Below are 10077 nucleotides of genomic sequence, written 5' to 3' on the forward strand. Positions count from 1 at the left end.
TAACCCAAGAATGAATCTTAGCCATCCATTTGATCAAACGGTCATCAACCGTCCTCAACTAGCACAATCTTTTCCATAGCTAATGAGCCATTTGAAGGTTGCCATGCAAGCCATCCACAATCCAAATAATCAGTCAAGGCAATTTTCAAAAATATCACCATTTTAATAGTGTTTTGAGAAACTCACCCTTTCAACAGGAAGAAAAGAAATTAAATCAGGTATCAAATTAGGGTTTGAATTTGAAACGAATTCAATGATAAACCTTGAATATACAAACAATGAAACTTCGAAATTTGAAGAAAGCAGAATTTAGAAAGAAAACTCACGAGATTTATTTGATCGAATTCTTGATTATTTCTTGGGAAATTCCTGTTCTTCGATGGAAATTCACTAGTTGAATGATCTTTTTATAGATTTTTTGTGTATCAATGAAGCTGAAATGGAATTGGGCAAGAAAAGAAGGAAAGCACTGTCTGAAGCCAACTGAAAATTAAATGGAAAAAGACATCGTTTATAGTTTAAAATAAGTAAATAGTTAAAAAAATGTTTTTTCTTTAATTCGTGAGAAGGAGATATTCATAGATGAACGTTAGATAGGCTCCATTTGGGAGTGATTTTTCACCTTAAAAAATTGATTTTTTGACTGTTATTTCACTATTCCAACCATAACTTGACTTCTTCTTTCATGGGTGAGCCCACTTTTCTCCTAATAGTCAAAAAATCAATTCTCAAATCCCTACCGAACAGGCCCATTAATTAATAATCTTGCTTAAATAATAAAATTCTCCAATCTCAACTTGGATCCGTGTACTAAATTAATAACCTCGTTAAATGCATAAAATAATTTTTTTTAGATCCTTTAAGGTTCAATGAATATATAAAATAAAAATTGCTTAAATTTATAAAAGTTCATACGAATACAAATTAACAAACTTTTAATTGACAATATTTTCTTCAATTTGCCTCTTATTCAAAATATGCATCTAAAATCTTTTACTTTTTCTTTGCATATAAACCAAACTCAATTGCATTACTAATTTTTTACAATGCACATATTACATTTGACATATTTTGTTTTTTCATTTTGTACAAAGTAATTATTAAAATTTACAACTGGTTGAAATGTTACTTTTGAGTAAGTGGTTGGTAAAATACAACTTTCATCTAGATCATGATCATGATTGATAGGTGTACAGTGTATTGAATAACCCTTTAATAATATTTTTATCAATAGGGGATTCCATGGCCACATTATTTTCACTACAATAATTTAAAAGGTCTTTGACATCCATTACATTTCTATAGAGTATACCAGAACTAGGTTCAGACAACCCATTTATCCCATCATCTTCACTATTTTTTTTTTCATTTAACATTAATATCGTCATTTGGCCGAATCTTGTAGATTTTTTAATTCCTTTCAAACAAGATGCTATGGTAGAAAATATATATATATATATTGAAAAATTAATAAATTATCAATTTATTGATAAATTTATAACCCCTAAAAAATAATAATATTTTTTTTCAATCTGAACATTATTATTTTATAGAGGTTTTACGTATATATTTGTGTGCTGAAAAAGGTATTAGTCTTTAATGTGCAAATTCAAAGGAAATTGTTGAGCAAATTGACATTCACTCTCTTCACTTCTTAATTTGTTCATTTTATCATCCTCAGTTCTATTTTTCTTCTTAATTTGAGTACACAGTCAGCTTGTTCAGCTGAAGAAGCTTCCATTCTTGATTAGTTAAGGGTCAGTTGCAAAATTGAGGTTCCTCCTATAACAAATTGGTATCAGAGAAGGGGTATTAGATTGGGAATTACTGGAGCCATGAACACAAAAGCAAAAGTTGTAGATGGGTACTTGATGAAACTGGACTTGGAGATGCCTAATTTGGGTGTAGCTTTTAAAGCTGTTATCAGCATGTTAGAGATCGGGATGGAGTCAACAGATCAAACACTTCAAGTACTTTATCATACACAAGAAAAAAAAAATCGAGGGACATGAACAAAAAGTATGAAAAACTTATAACAAATTGGTATCAGAGAAGGGGTATTAGATTGGGAATTACTGGAGCCATGAACACAAAAGCAAAAGTTGTAGATGGGTACTTGATGAAACTGGACTTGGAGATGCCTAATTTGGGTGTAGCTTTTAAAGCTGTTATCAGCATGTTAGAGATCGGGATGGAGTCAACAGATCAAACACTTCAAGTACTTTATCATACACAAGAAAAAAAAATCGAGGGACATGAACAAAAAGTATGAAAAATTGATGGCTATGCTCGCCTAGATATCTGCAGATTTTAGAACTGAACAGAAGAATAAAAAGGTAGAAGGATCTATAATCAACTTGAGACTTTTAGTATATTATCTACACGAGGTGATAGTAGTCACGAGAATATTAATCATGCCATAGATAATATAAGAGGAAGCACTCTTAGCCCTTGTTTGAGCCCCATTCTTGTGCAAAAATGCATTTTTCGAAAAACTATTTTAACATCATTTCAACCATTCATTCTTCAATTAAATAATATTACACACAAATCTAAAAAATTTTCTTATTTTTTAACCACATATTTCCCATCAATACACTGTTCAAAAATCCATTCTCTTCCCCAAAAATGGGGTTCAAAAAACTATCTAAGATTGATTTCCCACGGTTTAGGGTAGATGGACCTAGGGAATGGTTGAGGAAAGCCTGGAAGTATTTCCAACTTCATCAAGTCCCTGATGAACTGAAGGTAGGATTGCAGATATGTACTTAAAGGAGAAAGCAAACATATGGTTTGATTGCTTCTTTGCAAGCCATCCTTATACAGATTGGGGCTTATTCTCTGAGGTGACCTGCAGAAGGTTTTCATTCACCATTGGGAGAGGAAATGATTGAATCATTTAGCAAGATTAAACAATTGGGCTCAATGACTTAACACTAACAGAGTCAAACTACATATTTGTTTTTACCAGTGGATTAAAAGGACAGATAAGATCCATGGTCATAATGATGAAACCAAATACCTTATCCAAGGCCTTTGAAATTACCTGCCTTCAAGAATCAACCATCCTAACCACTAACAGATTCCAAAAACCTAAAAACTTCTCACCAAACCATAACAAATGGAGTTTCCATCCTTCAAAAGCTCCTAATGAAACAAAACCCAATGAACCATAGCCCAAAGTCAATAAATCAACAAACAATTACAAGACCATCACACCTACTGAATTCTAAACCAAAAGAAATATGGGGCTTTGTCATAAATTTGATGAGAAATATACCACAGGACATATCTGAAAAAAATAGGTCCCTGAATTTTAGTTCATAGATGAAGATGAGAAGAGTGGGCCAGAGGAGGACAAAAAATCTGAATCAGAAGATGGACGAGAGGGTAATGAGATAATGGAGATCTCTATTAGTGCCTCGGCTAGAAGTTTAAAGCATAAGACAATAAGAGTCCTTGGAAAAATCAAGGGAAGGAAGATCTCTATCTTGGTATATAGTGGGAGTACTCACAGCTTTATAGATGAGAGGCCGGTTAGAGAACTTAATTACGAAACTAGAACCATGATAGTTAGAATGACCAATGGCGACAAACTGGATGGTAAAGCTGTATACCAACCAATGATATGGAGAGCGCATGATTGGGTATTCTAGTATAAGCTAAGGACTCTTGAGGACAGTGACATGGGGTTAGGCGTGAACTGGAAGAGCCAATTTGTGTTGGAGGAAAGATGGGTTTACTAACTTGGATTGGCTAAGGCTTTTAAGAGGACAACACTAATAGGAAGAAGGAAGTGAAAAAGGAAACTTGTATTTCTCAAATTCAAGACTTTAAACACTTTTTGGCTTGTTACAACATGGAGGGCATTACCCCTTTATATAGTGTTTACAAGAAGATTCTAGTCCACACATTTTCTAGAGACACCTAGACCACATATCAAGATATTTTCCTAGAATTCTCTAGATATTCTTTATAAAACTACATATCTTACTTAGATATTTATATAGATATTTCTAGTAGATATTTATATAGATTTTTCTAGATAATGCTTCTAGAAATACTATGCATGTTGGGCCTTTTAATTGATTTGGGCCTATAAGCAAAATCCTTAAGCCCGTATTATTTAGTCCAAAAATCAAGTTTACTACTCAACAATTTGTTCCCATAATATTTGGCTTTGTGCAAGGATATGTGAGGTTCAAGTACAACAATGAGGAAGTAAAATTGAGGAGTGAAGCACCACAACATCAAGTTAGGATAATGGAGGTGAAACAGATGGAGGAATTGTTTAACAGGCAATCTTAGGCAGCTATAAACCATTAGTGGGGAGGAAAAGGAGAAAATCCCCAACAAGATACTAGATGTTATTAATCAGTTTTCAAAAGTATTTAGAGAACCAAAAGGGTCTTCCTTTTCTCAGGCCACATGAACAACACATTCATCAAAAAGGAGGAGCTCAACCATTCAGAATCAGGCCATATAGATGCCCTTTCATCCAGAAGACGAAAATAGAGAAGTTGGTCAAAGAAATGCTGGATAGTGGAAGCATACAATCTAGCAACAGTCCATTTGCATCTTCAGTCCTCCTGGTCAGGGAAAAGGATGGTTCATGGGGGTTTTGTGTAGATTATATGTAGCCAAATAACCTAAAAATCAAAGAAAAATTTCCCATGCCACTCATTGAAGAATTACTAGATGAATTCAATGGATCAAAGTACTATTCCAAGATTGATTTACAAAATTTGGGGCTATGGTTGCTGTTATTTTTATTTTTTTCTTCTCCTCTTAGTTTTATTTATGTACGAGTGTATATTCGTCATTTAACAGTTTTTTATTAAAAAAATGGACTGCGGGAGGTATTCTATACTAACCCGTTTGGCCCCCATTTAATTTCATTACATCACATTCTATTTTTCTCTCTTTTATTTTCAACTACACAATATTTCAAAAAATAATATTATACGTAAATCGAAAATTTTTCATTTCTTTTCAACCACTCATTTTTCAAAAAATCACTATTCCATCCATTTTCATTTCTAGAAAATGGGGACCAAACGGGGGCTAAATGTTTCAAACAAGGATGTTTTGTACTATTTCTAGAAGGTATAAAAAATTTTGCAACATGCCCAATATGTAGGAGGTTTTGTACTGTTTAGCCTCCTTAAAATTTATTTTTAATGGAGCTCAAACAGGTATTCAATTTTTCTTGACATTTAAATTATATCATCAATTTATATAAATTAAAAAAAATTTGACGAATATTTTTAAATGCAACTAAAGTTAAATAACTTTTTTTTTTTGGGGGGGGGGGGGGGGGGAACCCCACAGCCATCCCAACGTTGTTGCCCTTCTCCACAGCCCTGTTACCTCCAACTTCTTTTCCTTGGAGTTTTCTTCTTCGTCGTCGTCTGTCTCTTCACCAAACTGAGGGACTAAATATATGACGTTTTTTTATCCATTTTCTTAAAAATGCATAATTTATAATATTGTATCATACAATCATGTGATTTTTACCATGTCAGGCTACCGTGGTCCGTGACATTAACATGCATATCATCACCATCTTGAATAGATAATACATAAATGAATTAAGATAAAAGTAGGAACTTTTTTGGTATATATAAATTAAAAGTTTGTAAAATTCGTAGGGCGTAACCCAAATAATTCAATTAACATATTTATTACTGTTTCGAAATTTGAATAATTATTTTACAATGTAGCTTATTTCTCATTGTAGTGGATATAAATTTTAACAAATGATATGAATTCATAACTACTTTGTTAAATTATGGGTTTTCTTGGTCGGGGGTCTGGTAGAGCACTCTTCTTTTCCTTGTCCAATTTCGTAATTGAATATAGAACTCAAGACAAGAAGTTGGGACTTTCTATCTCATCCTCTCTTACCATGTTTTTGAGTAAATATGCTTTTGCTGGATGATAAACTACCAAGCATAAAATCATACACTAGCAAAGAGTTCTCCATTTGGTATAATTATTTTCGCTACCAAAAGAAAAATACTCTATCTGAACGCACTATGGCCAATTAACATCCAACCCCGCAAGTTATCTCACCCTGACGGCGTCTTTGTGTGCTTAGGAAGGTTGGACTTTGGTTTGATGCATGTCATCTCCAGCCTGCACTTCTGTTTATCAGTTTCATGTGAATTATGACTAGATTGCAAGCTTATACCAAATATAAAAGGAATAACTGAAGACCATGAAAAACATAAATAAACTCTTTAAAGAGTATAAAATTTCACAGGTCCACCAAAGTTCTTCCACATACCATGATCAGAATCCAGAGAGAATAGCAAATCTTGAGAAACCTGATTGTATGCACTGAAAAAAGTATCTTTTCCCCTATCACGAGGAGCTAAGAAGTTTCACGATTTAGTTCTATATCACAAAGAGAGAGACAATGAGACCAAACATCTTAAAACTTTATGCAAACGCAGGACATAATCCCACCCAATTTGAAGTATGTACGTTATCATTCTGGAACTGTTCTCTTGCATGTGCAATCTCTATAAAGCTTGTGTCTCGAGGTTGGCTTGGTCACTGCTATTTGCAGATGTCAGTGCTGAATCCTGCCTATCGCCCGCAGCCTTCATCTGTTGGACTGGAGGTGGATTGACAACAGTCATTGGCACGATGGCCTCATCAGATAAGCGTCCTTTCATCTCCCTGTGCTCCTGGCACAAGGCACACCAGTGCATGCAGCAGTGCACCAAGCATGGGTCACAGGGTGAGTTCTGCAGGAAAATGAAAATATGACACCATAAAAGATACAATATCGCCTCTAAATTGCAAGACTTCTTAGGTACAGGTAACAATATTATATCCATAAAGTGCCCGAAATCTGCATTCCAGCTGCTTTATTTTTGTAGAGAAGGAACATCAAAAACTTAATTTCATTGCAGCAAAACACTGCTTATTCCTAATATCGATGTGCATTAGTTCATGAAATGACTAGTCAACGATCTGAAAGCTTAATGCAATCTTTAAAAGAGTCAATCCAAGAGAAGTTGCATACAGTACCCAGAGAACTTGCATTCAACTTTACCGGAATATTTTACATATATATTGGAAATCCCAGAAACGTATTGTAATAATAGTGAAGTCCCCTAACTGTGTTCAACATAATATTGGATCCTAGGACACTATGAAAAAACTAGGCTCCTTTCAGGTTACAAAATTTTTTCAGTGCAGATGGCTTTCTTAGATTCAACAATCACAATCTATCAATTGTTATTCCTATAATAAATTCAGGAAAAAAAAAAATATATATATATAAAATATCAACTCCATAAAAACAAAATAGAAGACCCTGAATTCTTCACAATATTTCATGTCTGATAATATGTCTGAAGATTCCAGTTGCTTACATTCAAAATCTTCAGGGACAATTACTGAATTAAGCACCAGCTTCTCGTGTATTACACAAATACACATGCAAGAAAGCAAAATATGTTTTATAGTGATTGTAAATAAGTTCATCAAAGTATATGGTTATATGATGATCCAGCTCATCAAACTGCTAGGTAGAAACATTATAAGATGAGAGCATCATAGTCAAGAGAATTATCATGACGACCATGATCCTCCATTAATATATCTTTAGAATAATTTTTTCTTAAAAATATTTACCTTTTATAATTTCACTCGACAATATTGGACATTTTTTATAATTGATCCTATACTAGCTCTATACAGACAACTGCTTGAGGATATAAGTAACAGCATTCTGTATGCTCTCTAAGTTCACAATCATCATGTGAAGGCGAAAAAGATCAATCACCTTGAGATGGTATTTCTTCTGCAGTGACTGCCGTTAAGACCTGTGTATATCCCACACAACCACCAACTAAACAACAGACTCTCACAAATAAGGAATGACGTCCTTGGGTCGATAAAACCTGGTAGACCTATTACTGCAGCAGCTAATGCAAGGCCACCCTCTACAAAAATGGCATGGCAAACACATGGTGTCGTCCATGGAGTATTTTCTCTCAGCTTCTCAACATTACGCCCAAACAAAACACATGGGCAAAACAGCCCCGTCCAACCTACAGTGGTTAGAAAAAAGGATTTTAATAAATTAACCGTATTAAAGGTCATAGTCAAACTTAAAAATTGAAACAATGCTAGGATATATTGTATGCTCAAGTTCAAGGGCCTAACCTGCTACGTCCTTTATGATAGATAAAAATGAGCACCCCCATATACCACATTACTACATCAAAAGACATCCCCTGAATCTTAGATTATGTTTTAATACATTCTACAGATATTACTGCTGCTGCTGACCATGATATCAATTAGCATTAGCACAACCTAAGATATTAATGATATCATAACATTCAAAAAAGAGAGTAGCACACGACAAGTTCCATAATAGTTTATTAACTGCTGATTTTACTGATTGATTATCGACATATTAACTTGAAGCTTTAATATAGTTATAAAGAGAGGATGGAACTTACAACTCTCTGGATCTTCGGCACATCCAAAAATCCCAGTTGTCCAAAGTTCATCAGCAGGAGGTTCAAAGTTTTCAGGTAAACGTTGTCCACATTCATTGCACTTTCGAACATGCAACTGAACAATAAACCATGGTTATAGAATATAAAACTTAGAATCGTAACATGAAATGTTTTGGCCAAATAATAAATCTCTAAATGTTTAATCAACATTTAAGTGAAGCCAACCTGTTCAAAGTTAAGGTGGGAATTTAAAAGGAGAATTACAGACAATAGGTGGGAACTTGCAACAAAACTTTTAGCAGTATTGCCAGCCATAAATCCACCAAAAGTGTAAAACTATCAACCATGTGGGGTTAAGGATTATTCAATAAAATCCATGCATCACATCTTGGATAACCAAGCGAAAGATCTTTTATGACACTTTCATACCAAGGAAATGTTGGATATTGGTTAAATAAATCGAGAATTGAAAATCGATTAAAGTGACTTCGTATCGACTTCGGCCAAATACTCAAAAGCTCGACTCAATCCGTTTAGGCAAAATTGTTTGGTATATTTGGCATTTCGAAAACCAATATCGGATGAATGAGAAATTACGAAAAAGGACGAAAATCAGTGAATAGACACATTTTCATAAATGTGCATTGTTTGGAAAGGGTGCATGGTTTGGCCTCAACCATTAGTGAATAGACACCTTTTCATAAAGGCCATTAGTGAATAGACACCTTTTCATAAAGGTGCATTGTTTGGAAAGGGTGCATGATTTGACCTCAACCATTTCGTCCACACCCTTTCATGGTCTATAAATAGGACCCTTTGAGTGTCCTATTCCTCACAATTTGATATGCAAAACATCTCTCATCCTCTCTTCTATCCAAAATCAAAATCATTTCATTTATTTTGATTTTCCTTCATTTCATCCTTGGAGTACATAAACCTAAATTTGGTTCGTTGTACTTGTGTTTTGGAGTGCTACAAACACAAGTGTAGCCGTTGTATCTTGGGAGTCGATTGCCGAAATCCGTAGGCACCGTTGCGGGGCAAATTCGACTTAAGGACAAAGAGTCCAACTCTTGCCTCGGCTTTGTCCCTACTTTCTTCTTCTTCTTGTTTGTGTTTTCTTTGCCGTTACTCTGTCCAATTTTTGGCACGAATTTACAAACCATCATTATACTTATTTTGGCGTCACTATTCACAAAATTCATCCAACAATCTTAAGTCGAATTTCTATAAATTTTGTGAAAGTGACATTCTTGTTTGGTTAAACTTGTTAAGTTTAACTTCTTCTTCACTTCTAATTTTGGTTAATCTTCTGTTTTACGTAAACAGAAATGAATACGGTTCTTAATACCGATACTACTTCAAATGAAACTTCGAACATGGGAACTTCTAAAGAAAGTGTTCCTACCGGTGTGATTCCTCCCGTTCTGAATACAACTACTACTAATGTGATTCCTCCGGTTGTGGGTGCCCCTACTATCATACATTCAAACTCCGTTTCACATGGGGAAAAGCCGGATAAATTTGTTGGGGTTGATTTCAAAAGGTGGCAACAGAAAATGTTGTTTTATCTCACAACCCTCAACTTGGC

General features: G+C 34.4%; 1 pseudogene; it reads right to left on the bottom strand.

The window, feature by feature from the left end:
• Nucleotides 1–6230: 6230 nt before the first annotated feature.
• LOC111405558 overlaps nt 6231–10077 on the bottom strand; it is a 10475-nt pseudogene continuing 6628 nt past the window's right edge.

This window comes from Olea europaea, chromosome 12 (assembly GCF_002742605.1).
Source record: "Olea europaea var. sylvestris chromosome 12, O_europaea_v1, whole genome shotgun sequence".
NCBI classification, from domain to species: domain Eukaryota; kingdom Viridiplantae; phylum Streptophyta; class Magnoliopsida; order Lamiales; family Oleaceae; genus Olea; species Olea europaea.